At 29.4% G+C, this 15,172-nt stretch overlaps 1 protein-coding gene across 1 annotated transcript in view; it reads right to left on the bottom strand.

Annotated features, from left to right (window-relative positions):
* The window catches only part of LOC117178499 (1-phosphatidylinositol 4,5-bisphosphate phosphodiesterase epsilon-1-like), a 232,785-nt gene that overhangs the window by 97,966 nt on the left and 119,647 nt on the right, over window positions 1–15,172 (bottom strand). The window lies entirely within an intron of this gene.

Below are 15,172 nucleotides of genomic sequence, written 5' to 3' on the forward strand. Positions count from 1 at the left end.
CCTTCCACCACCAAGTAAGTGTGTGGAGGGTGTGTAAAGGAATAGAGAAGGTGTAAGAAAAATGTAAAACCTTAGGGGACACATTAGAAGCTTCCATTCCAAAAAAAAAAAACAATTTCTCCTAATGACTTTTTTCGATAAAAATAAAATTCTCAGAGTTATAGCGTTTTCAAAATGTTTTTAATCAACCGAAAATCAAAATTTGAAGCCGAAAAACGCACGATATGAAAAAAAGTCAAGATAAGAAAAACATTTATTTTTGAAAGCTCTAAAAAATTATCCTAACAAATTTTTGGATTTTGTTCAAAAATCGAAAATTCAAATTTTGATTGCACAAAAAATAATGGAAAATAAAAAATTCCATTTTGTAGACAAACTATGTAGGATACGAAAAATATGAATTAACAAAAATGGTTATCCCAAAAAAGATCTACAGTTTCGTTAAGAATCACCTCTTAATAGGACGCCTACTTCCTGTTTCATTCGTGAAAAATAACGTTGAAAAAAAATAAAATAAAAAAAAATGTGTGGAAAAACGACGAAAGTTACGACAAATGAATACAACAAAACCTGTTTACAAATGTCTGTCGGAAATCGAGCGCGCAGCGCGAGTGTCACGATGAGAATGTGTACCTCAAAACCTACAGAGCTTTGAGAAACTTAATCTTTGACTATACTTAATAAAGTAGACAATTCAAAATATGAAGACGCATATAAATACTGCCATCTAAAAGAGATCTTTTTGATTAAGTTTTTTTCAAGCATTCTAAATGCAAAGAATAAATATCCAAGCGCGAGAGTCAACCGTTGCACGCCCTAGGCGCGCTCAAACTTACGAGCGAAGCGAGCCGCGCGCGATGAGAATGTACCCGCGAAGCGAGCAGATTTTTTATGAAAGCATATTCAAAAGGAATAAAATATCGCGGTATGTGTAATGTCTAATGTAATGCACTAATTTTATGAGCACTTTGCTTCCTCACAAGTATCCAATTAAGTTATTTTCTCATAAAGATAAGTTTTTGTATCGGAAATCAAAAATAGGGACACTTTAGATATTTTTTAAGGTCATTTTATATCTTAAGGAGAATGTTAATTTCAGAAAATCCAAGACAACATTAAAAGATAAATCAACGTGATCTGATATAACGAACAACTTTTTAACCTACGATAGTGTTATATTCCAAATAAAAAAAAGTTGAGGAAATCGAGTTTTCGGACCTTTCTCAGGAGTAGTGTTATGGCGTTGTTGCTATTAGTTTTCTATTTATTGGTGGGTTTGGTTTCTTCTTAATAAATTTAAATTATGGGTCACTGATCAAAAATCGGCTCTATTTAGAAAGACTCTTGAAATACATTTGAAAAAATTTTATTAATTTTACAAACCTTTTTATACACAAAAACGTCAGTCAAACGCAACGCCTCGAAGAGTAGATAGGCCACGGCTTATTGAAAAAATCTGGGAATTGGGAAATCGGAAAAAGAAAAATCAAAAAGTTTTAGATTGAGGATAATAATGGCTGTGTCCCTTATTAAATTTATTATAAAATTTTGATTATTACTATATTTTTTACGAAAAACAATGAAAAGAACCACGATTTTTGTTTTGTTTTTGGGCACTATTGTGTTATTTTTGCACGTGTATTGAAGAATATATAGGGGAAATAGCCATTTTTATGTATAATCTAAAATTTTGTGATTTTTCTATTTAAGATGGCCCAGTTCCAAGATTTTTTCAACAAACCTGGCCTACCTAATTTTGGAACCGTTGCGTTTGACTGAAGTTTTTGTGTATAAAGATTGTATAAAATAAATTAATTTTTTTTCAAATGTACTTCAAGATTGTATTTCATCTTACCGAGAATCTTAATTTGAAAAAATCAAAGGCATCACAAGATCAATTAACGTGATCTCCTATGAAGACCAAGTTTTTTACTCACGGTAGTGTTATATTTCTAATATTTTGTTCAAAAATTGATCTTTTTAGTTGAAAATTCAATTATTTCATTTAAAAATTCATGTTTCTCAGTTAAAAGTTTCAATTTGGTTGAAAATTCATCTGGGTTGATAAAAATTATTAGTTTTCATTTAAAAATTCTAATAATTGGTTGAAAATATCAATTTTTTGAAAAATTGATCTTTTCTAGTTAAAAATTTAAACTTGGTTGAAAATTTATATTTTTTGTTAAAAATTAATCTTCTTGAATGTACGCTAATCGTTTTTAATTAAAAATGTAACTGCTTGCCTGAAGATTAACCTGATTTGGTTGAAGATTTAACTATTTTGTTGAAAATTCAACTATTTGGTGGTAGAAAATTTGCCTTTTCGGGTAGGAAATTCAACAATTCTTTTTATTTGAAATGAAATTATTTTTTTTTTTTTGGTTGGAAATATTTCATTTACTCGTCTTAAATTCAACTGTTTGGTAGAGAATCAGCATTTTAATTCCACAATAATTTTTCTTTCTCTAAAACTGTTTCGTAAATAATTAACATTTTTTGTTAAAATTAAAAAACATAGAAAAAAATTATTGTATTTTGTGACAAATTTATCTCTTTGGGTAGAAAATTAATCTCATTTGTTAAAAATCCATCGTTTCAGTTGAATCAACTATTTTGTTGAGGATTTGTATTTTTTAGTTCAATTTAACTGGTTAAAAAAATGTTTTTTCGGTAAAAAGTAATTTTTTAGAATGAAAATTGATGTATTTCATTTTTAGTAGAAAACTAATTTTGTATTCCAAAATTCAACTATTTGGTTAAACATTAATGTATTTTGTTAAAAATTCAATTCTTTTCCCAAGGCTATCTGTTTTTGTCGAAAATTTAAGAGTTTTGTTGGAAATGCGTCTTTTTGGCTTTACAATTCAAAACGTTGATAAAAAATTAAAATATTGGGCCTAAAATGATCTTTTCTGTTGAAAAATCATTTGGTTACAAATATAAATTTTTTGTAAAATTGAGCTATTTTGTCGCAAATCCTATTTTTTGTCGAAGTTTAATTTTTTCAACTGAAAATGGATCTTTTTCATTTTGTTCATTTTGTTGAAAATTTGTCTATTTAAGTAGAAAATTTATATTATTCGTTGAAAATTCTTCATTTTAGTTCAAGATTTAAATAATTTGTTAAAAACTATTCTTTTTTAGTTAAATTCAATTAGTAAACAATGCGTTTTTTGTTGTTGCTGAAAAGTAATTTTTTAACTGAAAAATTCACTATTTCAGTTTAATTATTTTGTTCAAAATTCAACTAATTTTGTTAATTAATGGATCTTTTTTACTATTTCTTTAAAATTTAACATTTTTAGTTGTAAATTCAAGTATTTGGTAGAAGGCTCCTGTATTTTGTTGAAAATTCGTCTATTTAAGTAGAAAATTTATATTATTCGTTGAAAATTCTTCAGTTTGGTTGAAGATTTAAATAATTTGTTAAAAAGTATTCTTTTTTAGTTAAATTTAATTAGTAAAAAATGCGTTTTTTCTTGTTGCTGAAAAGTAATTTTTTAACTGAAAAGTGCACGAAACGTAATCAAGTATGAGTCTCATGACTGATCAACCCTTAAAATCCCCCAACATATTTTTGTATTCAGTTTGACCTTAAATAAAAAAATCGAATTTATTTTCGGAAACATCAAAGAAGCCTGATTCCTATTTTTCAGCAAGGGATTTTATGCCTCTATAAATTCTGCTGATTTATCTCGGGCTACCGGCATTTCATGTGACTTTTTGTAAAAATAAAATTCGATCAGATGCAAAAGCTGACGTGTAAAGAGAGATCCGAAATTGAACTACCTAAGGCTATTTTCCCTTATGTTGCGTAGGTTTAGCTTTTCCAAGTAGGTACCCTTTTCTCTAATGCTTTGTGTTGAATAAAACTGCTAGCTAAATGAAGCGTCCACCCTCGCCTTTTGTATATACCCTACTTATTCTTGATTTGCTCCACTTATTTCACCCTCCCTCGTTTTCCTTTCTTAGAATTTTACCCTTTATTTACTCATTTCCTTGATAAGTCACTGAAAAACATAATAAATAACTACGAGCATTCTATACAGAGTTGCAATCCTAAAAGAAAAAGTTGTCTAGCGGTACATTCCGTAAATGACGCAACCAGTTTAAGGGTGGGGGGGGGGAGTCTAAGGGTACTAAGAAGGGAGGGTTATACGTAAAAATAACGTTACGAGCCTAGATGACATTTAAAATTTAAACCCAATAAGAAAATCAAACATATTTTTGGGTAGAAGTTAATTTGGTAAAATTATATTTTTCTGAAAAAAGATCTTCTAACATCGCTTTTCCTTTGCACATTGCAATCGGAAGTTCTGTTGGTCAATTCCCAGTCAAGCGATGTCAGAAGATCTTTTTTTAAGAAAAATATAATTTAAGAATTTAAAAGAATTATTTTCCATCTGACTCGACCGGCAATCGGAAGTTCTGTGGATCGATTTCCAGTGCAGCGATGTTAGAAGATCATTTAACAAAATTTATAATTTTAGAATTAAAAAAATTTATTGACCCGCCCGGCAATTTAAATTTCGGTGGTTCAATTCCCAGTGGAGCGGTGTTAGAAAACTTTTTTCATCAAAATATAATTTTAGAACTACAACATTTTATATTTCATCTAAGCGATGTTAGAAGATGACTTTGCGAAAAAATATAATTTTAGAATTTAAAAAATTTATTTACCCGATCGGCAATCGGAAGTTATCTGGATAGATTCCCAAGCGAGCGATGTTAGAAGATTTTTGTTCAGAAAAATAAAATTTAAGGATTAAACAAAAATTTATTTTCCCTCTTGTCAAAAATGTCTATAATCATTTTCTGTTATTTGCAGAGTTAACTTGATCGATAGTCTTAATGTCTATTTTCACAGATTGTAGAGTGACATCTATACTGATCGATCGTAATTACTCTGCTGATAATACAGATTCCCTCAAAAGTTAATTTTTACATTCTTACCCTAATGAGAAGGTTATGGTTTTATGTAAAATTTCACTTAGTCGGTTCTCCTCGAATCTTCATGTTTTGAGACATCTGAGTTAGAAAAAAAAAACTATTTTCGAAGGTGTCGGTCTGCCAGTCTGTATGTATGTGTGCCTGCATGTGTGACTGGATTTATGTATGTATGTCTGTATGTCTGCATGTATTCATCGTTATATATATATATATATATATATTTGTTTATTTATATATCTGTCTATATGTATGTCTGTATGTAGGCATCTATGTATGCCTATGTGTATGCGATTCTTCATACTGTAAGCTCGATAACTTTCGAAAGATTGATCAGATTAGATTGAGCTTTTATACACTTTTTAAGGCATAAAAAGAAAGGACGAATTTATTAGCCAGCTATTTTAGATAGCAAATTTAAAAAGATTAAGCACTTTAAAAATGTTGGAAACAATTTTTTTCAAGGTTTACAAATTTTACGTACGGCTATTTGTAGCTCCTGAAATTCGAACAATTTATCTATATGATTTTTTATCGATAAAAACAAATTAACAGTGTTATAGCATTTTCAAAATCTAAAAAACAGACGAAAGTGAACATTTCAAGCCAAACAACGGACGATATGAAAAAAATTTGCAAAAAGAAAAACATTTATTTTTTGAAGGCCCTACAAGAGTATCGCTACAACTTTTTTCATTTTCTCGAAAAAATGGAAAATCTCAATTTTTATTGCACAAAGAAGAATGAAAAATACAAAATTTCATTTTTCGGTCAAATTATGCAAGATGAGAAAAAAAGTGAGTAGAGAACAATTTTGCACCCGAAAAAGATCTACAAATTTGTTATATTCACTTATTGATTTGACGCGTAGTTTTTGTTTTAATCCTGAAAAAGACGTTAAAAATAAACAAATTAAATTTTTTGACAAAAAGATACAAGGTAAAATAAAATGATTTATAACAAAATTGTTTTTAAATTAGATCTGACAATTTTATTTGAACCTTTTTTCACGTGATGAAATACGCAATGAGAATGTGTTTGTTAAAGCTAAAAGAGTTTTAACAAAAGAGAAGTTACTATAAATCAGTTTCAGATGAAAAATGTTATAATATAAACAGATTGGTTCAGAATCACCCACGAATCTAAGATAGCATTTAAAATCTTAACCTAATAATAAAATGTAACTAAATTCTTGAGGAAAAGTTCATATTTTATATTGAAAAAGCTACTATTATATTTTCAGTTCAAGGCTTATCTCTTTGTTTGAAAATTTAACTACTTTGATAAAAATTCGTTTTACGTTTGATTTAAAATAAAATTTTTTAACTGGCAATTAAACTATTCCATTTTGGGTTAAAAATATATCTTTTTATTTGAAATGTCTACTTTATGGCAAACAATTAATGTATTTTATTGGAACTTCGTCTTTCTTCGAGAAAATTTAATCTTTTTAATTGAAAAAGCAATTCTGGTTGAAACTGCAATTTTTTGGTTGAAACATCAATTGTTACATCCTTCGTTGAGGAATCCTCTTTTTGGTTAACAAGTCGATTATTTAACTTAAAATTGAACTACCTTAAAAAAATTTCTAATAAGAATTCTTATTAATAGTTAAAAGTTAAACCATTTTTAAAAATTAAGTTTTATATTAAAATCTGTACTGTTATATTATTTTGTCAAAAATTAAATTCATCCTTTTAAAAATCATATTTTTGTGTTAAAAGTTCAACTTTTTTTTAGATAATTCGTCATTTTGGTTTTAAAATCAAATTATTTTGTTAAAAATTCATGCATTTTGTTTAAAATTGGTCTTTTTTAGTAAAAAATTAATTTCCTCAGTCCAAATTCATTTTCTTTATATATAATTTTTTTATCCAAAAATTTAACTATTCCATGTTTGGTTGAAACTTTATTTTTTAAATTATATAAGTTGGAAATACGTATTTTTTGACAAAATATTTATCTTCTTGAACAAAAATTCATCTTTTTCATTGGAAAATTTAACGATTAAAAATTTGTTCTATTCATTTTTTTTATATCAGAGTTTTTATCTGAAAAATTGACTTTTTATTTTTGGTTAAAACCTTAGCCTGTATATTGTAAAGACTAATAATTTAACTATTTGGTAGAAAATTCTTGTACTATGTAGAAGGGTCGTCTTTTTGAGTTGAAAATTATTCTTGTTTATAGAAAATAAACTTTTCTGAAGAAAGTCAAACTGCCTTTAAAAAAGGGTCTTTTTGGCTTGAAAATTCAAATATTTGCTTCAATCTTAATCTTTTTGTTTAAAAAGTAAACCATTTGTTTGAAAATACATTCTTGTATGCTAAAAATTCTAAAAAACTATTTTTTTAATGTACTTATTTTTTGGCAAAAAATGTAACGACATATGTTGTTAAAAATCTATCCTTTTAGATTGAAAATTCATCTTCTATAGTAGAAAAGTCATACTTATTGCTTGAAAATTTATCTTTCTAAGTCACTTTTTTCTGAAAAATCCAATAATCTTCGAAGCAGTTCATCTTCTTAGCTTGAAAATTATACTATTTGGCTTATTTTTTGTAGAAAATTCATCACTTCGTGAATAAAATCTATTTTTGTGGAAAAGTCTACTATTTTGTCAAAAATGCAATATAATGCAATTTATTCCAGTGACCAATGATTTATTCCAGAGTCAAAGTAACCTTAATTTGTTGACATTTTTTATTGTATCACGGTATAACTATTTAAGTGCGAAGAAAAAAATTTGAAAAAAAGACGAAAAAAATGTTACAAGACAGATAGAAGGCTCAAAGGAAAAAATGACTATTTTGTTGAACAAAAAATTGTCCAATGTATCTCAAATATTTAAAAAAGCTGCTTGAATAAAAATTGTTAAAATAATTTTAAAATAAAATTTTTTCACCCTAATATGTAAAGAAATTTTAAGGAATTTTAAAGGATATAAAACAAATTTTAAATCTTTTTTGAAATATTATATTTTTTAGTAAAAATATCTATTCCTACGGTCAAACATCAACATAGCCTAAAACTAAAGAAAGTTTTAATCTTCTTTGAAATTTAATTTTTTCGAAAATATAATAACTTTTGTTTTGAAACACCAATTTTTATACAAAATCCTAACATAGCATAAAATTGTTAAATATTTTCTAGTGAAACACGTTCAAAAACCGGAAAACGTGAATTTTTGACAAATTTGTAATCTTTGGAATAAAATCATTTTTATTAAATATAACGATGTAAGGTATAAAACGCTAATATAACCTGAAATTGTTAAAAGAGGAAGTTTTGATGATTATTTTTATTTTTAAATGCTAAATTCGACACCTCATGATTTTATATAAAAATGATTTCATTTAAATACCAATTTCTAGTGAAAAGCACTGAACTATGTAAAAGATGTATGATGTTTTCAATAATTTATTAGATGATTTTAAATTCTAAATTTAACTGTAGAAGGCTAATTAAAGATTTCCCCAATTTTTGTAATTAGTTATATTATTTTTTAAACAAAATAGTTTATTTCTAGATTTAACTTTCAAAATTTCAAACTTAGATATAAAACAACTTCAAGTAATGGAAGGCCAATCAAGTTTTTTCAGAATCTTGTGCTTCATTTGTCAAAATTCAACAATTTTAGAGAAATATTCCAAATTGTGTTAAAAATGAACTATATGAAAAAATCAATGATAGGAATTTATTAAATTATTTATAATTGAAGCGATCAAAATTCAACAATCTATCATTTAAACCATTCAAATTTACGCAAATCCCGATTTAACTAGTCTTAAAATGTTCAAAATTCTTTCTATTTTGTGCGCCTCTAACTTTAGCAATTCAGAAGTTCTTAGCACACTTTTCTTCGAAAAGAAAGTAAATTGAGGAAGGCGCAGAACTTGATAAGCGAGAATGCTTTTAAATCACATATAAAGTAAAACCAAGACTTAATTATAATCTTAAAGAATATAATTTTAAAAACTTTTCATTAGAAACATATACAAAAGTAAAAAAAAGTATTTCTTCATCAAAAAATGGAATAAAGTAATTTTTTGCAAAGTTCTTTTATTGAATTCCCTCGAGAAAAAAGTCTAACTAAAACTATTGATTCGTCAGTTCTGAATTTTCTCGAGCCGAAACTTAAACTTAAGGTTAATACTCCAGAGAGCAATTTCACGAAGAAAATGTAAGTCCCCAGAAAGAGAAAAGTTTGCTATGAAAGTTTGGTAAACCATTCAGGATGATAATGCTTGACACTTTTGGACTAAGTGAGATTATAAAGTTTGCCAACGAAATTAGACCACAGCTTTGTGGCATGTGCAATTAATTATAAATCCCAAATTCTGATAAATGTGTTGACAGCTTTTCACCTGCGAGAATTTTCTACTTACTAATGATAATTCTCTGAATTAATAAAAATTCAACTGATTAAATCAATATTAAGGATTTGAACCAATATATCATTTTTTTTATTTCATTAATTGAAATAATAAAATACATTGTTACAGTCTCAGTTTAACAAAAAATGGAACATTTTTTCACTGTATCCATAATACGCTTGACTGGTAAAAAAAGCTCTAAAAACAGGGGAATGAGGTGATTTTTCAAGAAAATAGGTAAATAAATTTTTTTTTCATAACATGAAGGTTGTTACTATATTATATTGAACTAAATTACAAACGCTCTAAATTTCTAAAATTTCTAATAAAAATATTACATTTTTAAAAAAGAATACGATTTTTGAAGCAAATATTTGAATTTCAATCACAAAGATGATTTTTTTATCAAATTATGAATCTTCAACCAAAGAAGTGAATTTCTGAATAAAATAGTGAATCTTCAACAAAAAAAAAATTGTTACCAAAATATTAACATAAACAGAATCAAATTTTAACCAAATAGTCGAATTTTTAAACAAAAAGATGAATTGTCAATCAAAAATATAACAATTAAATTTTTAGACCAAAAAATAATTTTTTCAAAACGAATAATTTGCAACAATATAGATATATTTTTAACCAGAGATATAAATTCACCACTTATATTATACATTTGTACCAAAAAGGATTACTTCTTTTTAAATCGTTAAATTTTTAATTCAGAAAGACGCGTTTCTTCTTCAGAATAGTTGAATTTTTAATGAGAAACAATTAATTTTTAATCAAATAATGGTATTATCAACTAAAAACTATGAATTGTCAAATAAAAATAGAATAGTTAAGTTTGCAGTTGAAAAAAGAATTTTCACTCTAAAAAAAAACGAATTTTCAATAAAATAGTTATATTTTCAATCAAAGAGATAAATTTTCAAACGAAATGTTGAATCTGCAAATAGAATAGATACCATTTAAACCAAAAAGGTACATTTTCAACCAGAAGCATCAATTTTCTATAAAAAAATATGAATCTTAAAGTATAAAATATAATTTAAAAAAAAAATGTAATATTTAAATTTGAATTTATAAAATTTAATTCTGAAATAGACAAATAAAGAATTTTCAAAGAAGTGGTTGAATCTTCAACCGAAATACATTATTTTTAACCAAACACTTGTATTTTTAAATAAAACAGATTAATTTTTAACAAATGAGGATCATTTAAAAAAAATTCAGCTGAAAAAGAAAAAAATTGTTTCAAAAACTGAAAAGCTGTTAAATTTTTAAAACTAAAAATAAGAATTTCATTTTTAACCAAAAAGTTGAATGTTCAACAAAATCATTACATCTTAAACCGAATAAAAAAAGTTTAAAACAGAACGAATGAAAAGACTGTCAAGCCTGCGATAAATACATATTAATTTTAATAAATTATAGAATAAAGAATAAAATAAAAAAAATAGTAAAGTTCATTCGGAATATACCTTTAAAGTATTAGATTGGCAAACTGTAAATTCATCTCAGAAAGTAAAATTAATGTTGCACTGCACATTTCTTTATTTCGGGCTTCATCCGGTTTCGTGCCAGTTTTTTTATCATATTATCATTATTCAATCATAAAGTTTCAGTTTCCAGAAAGAATGAAAATGAATAAAATATTTCTGGCATAAAATTTGTTTTTGTAGGATTATTCAATTCAACAATGTTTAAGATATATATAATTATGAATTCGCATAGTGTATAGCAATACTTACTCTTTAAATACGTATATTTTCACTAATAATCAGTCGCTGTATTTTATTTACAGCATTTATACAAATTTAACTAACAAACTTTGATATTTTACTGATTTAAATTTAGAGAGTCTAAAACCCGTTCTCCTGTAGGTGTTTGCATATAGTAACTCAAACCTCTGCTTTTTTTTGGTTCTATTTTCACTTTTTTAATTTGCAAGAAAGAAAAAGACACCTTTAAACCATAGATTGTTTATTTTATTTCGTTGCAAAATGTCGAAGCTACACTCAAAAATATTTTGAAGTAGTAGGTAATAGTAATAATTATAATTCGGATAGTGTGCAATACTTACTCTTTAATAAGTATATTTTCACTAATTATCAGTGATTGTATTTTATCTACAGCATTTATACGAATTTAACCAACAAACTTTGATATTTTACTGATTCAAATTCAGAGAGTCTAAAACCCGTTCTCCTGTAGGTGTTTGCATATAGTAACTCAAACCTCTGCTTTTTTTTGGTTCTATTTTCACTTTTTTTAATTTGCAAGAAAGAAAAAGACAACTTTAAACCATAGATTGTTTATTTTATTTCGGTGCAAAATATCGAAGCTACACTCGAAAATATTTTGAAGTAGTAGGTAATAGGGTTTTTAATAGGGTTTTTTATATATTATAAATTATAATTATAATAAATAGGTAATAGGGTTATAGGGTAGTAATAAGGTCATTTTTTACACACCGATAGACCTTATATTTCCCTAGCAACTCGTAGGAATGAAATGAGTTCTTTAAAAAAAAATAAATAAACCCAAGGGGAGTCGGCAACGACCCCTATGAAAAAAACCTTTTCCCCCTGTAAAGATAGAAATTGCCGAAGGAGCCTTAGAAGACACTTCGGAATCTATAAGTGGGGAACAACCTGGGAGTAACCCAGGCAACACAAATGCCGTGGGAAAAGGGGGAAAACCACGACGAACTAGATTGCCAGGAGCTACTGGGAAAAGGGTAGGACCAATTGTTAAATCAATCGGACGCAAGAACTAGCCAGACAGGGACTCCAAAGAGGGAACAGAATAAGATGCAGCTAAAAGGTCCAAAAGTCTCTTATAGACAGACTCTTCAAAGTCACCTGAAATTGGCTATCGTTACTGAGGGGTTCCCAATAATCAAGTTCAATGATCACCAGGCCAAGGAAATTAAATCAGCATTAGAGAATAAAATCGATGGAGTGCAGCCTGGGGAAGTAATCCCAAGATTTAAAGATATCGGCTTCAAAAATGATACCCTTATCGTCATCTGTTCGGTTGAAGTGTCCTAAACTTAGCTCATTGAAGCTGTTGGCGGATTACAACCTTAAGTGGCAGCTAAGATTAAAGTGATCGACAGCAAAGACCTTCCAAGGCCAGTAAAGCTGCTGACTTGGATTCCTAATGTATCCGCGGAACCATCAGCAGTATTTAAGAGGATAGCATTCCAAAACTCAACCATTAAAACGGCATGTTGGGAGGTTATCGATGTCAATGCGAGTAGTCAAGCTACCCAACTTGTAATAACTGCGGAGTCTGGAGTGGTCGAGAGTCGAGAAAAGATCGATTGTAGGCCACACTATGGGTTGAAAAACAACAATATGAAGATCCTCTTAAAAACCAAAGTTATACACATAGAGCACCAGATTTGTCATTAAAAAGGTTAAGGAGACAACTGGAGGTTAAGGTAGACAATAGATGTCCTCTTTCCAGTCTGGATTTAATCTACATAAATCTTTACCACGCTAAAAGAGCGTCTGCTATCCTAAGCAGACGTTTGACAGAGACAAAAAAACGGATCTCGCCTTAATACAATAATAGCAGTGAAGATTGAGCACCACTTAGGGGGTAGGCAATAACCTGTGGTGATTTTCTCAAAATACCTATTATTTCACTTGCAGGACCCGCTATCTGGGGAATAGCGAAATCTGGCAGAATACTGCTGTTTTAGAGGATGAACATTGCTAATTGGATGTGATGCTAATACACATAATTCGACTTGGAATAATAAGGACCCCAACCATAGTGTTGAGTCTTCATTTTATTAACCCTTAACTACTTATTTAGCTTTGTTGATTTGGGATGATACATCTACTTTCGTGACATCTAGATGTTGCGTGATAATTATTTTGACCATATGTTTGATAAGTATTGTCGAGATGTTCAAGGGACAGCTGGTAGACCTGAGATTCAAATGTATAGGAACCCTAAAGAAACTGACAGGAATACTTAGAGGGGGGTCTCAACAATCTTCTGGGTGATATACAGCGAAGAATCTAGTCGAACGAACAATTAGAACTTGCTATCAACATCCTACAAAAATATATGAACAATGCATATAAAGATAAATACCATCTTCCTATCAAGAAAACAGACAGGGATACCCTGGTGGAACCCTTGCCTAGAAAATCTGAACAAGAATACTCTATGCTTTTTTAACAGGGCAAAAAATAATAAGGATTGGGACTTGTACAAGGCAACCTTGACAAGATATAATAATGAGGCACGAAATGGGATGCACGTCAAGTGAGTGCATTAGTATTTCCGTCGGGAGAAATGGCTCATACGACCAATGATATCCTTAAACATCTAATAAGGGTACACTTCCCGAGCTCGGAGTTGGATTAAACGAATGAGAGGGCGGCCCATGATCCATACCTTCCAGGGGGACCAACTCCTAGAACCAGGATGGAACATTGGAAAATAGCTAGTCATATTGTCACTCGTTTAAAAATTAGATGTGTAGTTGAACAATTCAAATCATGTAAAGCTACAGGTGATGATAAAATATTCCCTGCATTCATTCAATTGTGTAGCATATTGCGGGCATGCTTAGTCATTAGCGGATCCAGAGGGGGGCGATCGGGGCGATCGCCCCCCCCCCCCCCCCCCCCCCCCCGAGCTCTAAGTTTTTATACTTATAACTTGAAATATTTTTTTTTTTTTTGCTTTTTTCGACTTATACGCCCCGATCGCCCCCTCCGAGACCAAGGCCTGGATCCGCCGCTGTGCTTAGTAAAGGAATACACCCCAGTATAATGAAGGAATTTTAGGACAATCTTCACTTCAAAACCGGCTTAGGAAAGCTACTGTAAGGAAAAAACTTATAGACTGATCAGATTGACCTCGTTAATGGTGAAAATACTAGAAAAATTAAGAAGGCAGATCTATCATAGACGCTCACTATGCGTTTACCCTCCGCATTCCTAATTCAATACGGAAATGTTAAGTAGCAGTTTCAGCGTTTTTAGATGAATGGGAAGAATTTAGTACTACCCCAATCGAATCCTCATACATTTCTGCTGAAACACACGCAATTAGTGAAATGGTAAACAGGTGGATGCACTTCATGCTAACAAGCAGAACAGTGAATACTTCGCTACAAGGTAATGAAGTGAAGGTAAAAGTTTCAAGGGGATACCCACAGAGAGAATTTATTTCAACCATCTAGTGGGCGCTTGTCATCGATAACAGGATTTGTCTTATAAACGAAGCGTTATTTGTCGTAATCGTTGTTTGCCCGTTAACTCAGATAAGACGGAATTGAGGCATTTGACCACAAGAAGGAAGTTTCCTGAACCTAGAAATCTTAAGTTATAAGGTAGGGAAGTACAATTTCTAAAATCAACGAAGTATTTAGAAGTAATATTTGACCCTAAATTAACCTGGGAACTCCGTGTTTACTCTATAGTTAAAAAAGCTAAGATGGCTTTTGGGCCTGTAGATGCACAATGAGGAAAACCTGGGGCTTAAACGCAGGATCACATACTAGTTATACACAATGATGATTAGACACACACTAGGATATGCATCAACGATTTGTTGTGAAGGACAGAATTTATCAGTACTATTAAAAAACTGGAAATCTTTCAAAGAGCTTTCTGTTTGATGATCACTGGTGCTCTGAAAACGAGACCAACAGCACCTCTAGAGGTGAATTTGGACACCCTGCCTTTACGCCTTTTTATAAGGCAGATTGCAGTAGAGAAAGTCTATAGACTCCTAGTAGGGAACAAACTTAGTGACGTTGAGGTGAAAGATCTACATGATATCAGTAAGCGTATGCTAATGGTATGTAAATGGCATGA

The sequence above is a fragment of the Belonocnema kinseyi genome, chromosome 8, assembly GCF_010883055.1.
Source record: "Belonocnema kinseyi isolate 2016_QV_RU_SX_M_011 chromosome 8, B_treatae_v1, whole genome shotgun sequence".
NCBI classification, from domain to species: Eukaryota; Metazoa; Arthropoda; class Insecta; order Hymenoptera; family Cynipidae; genus Belonocnema; species Belonocnema kinseyi.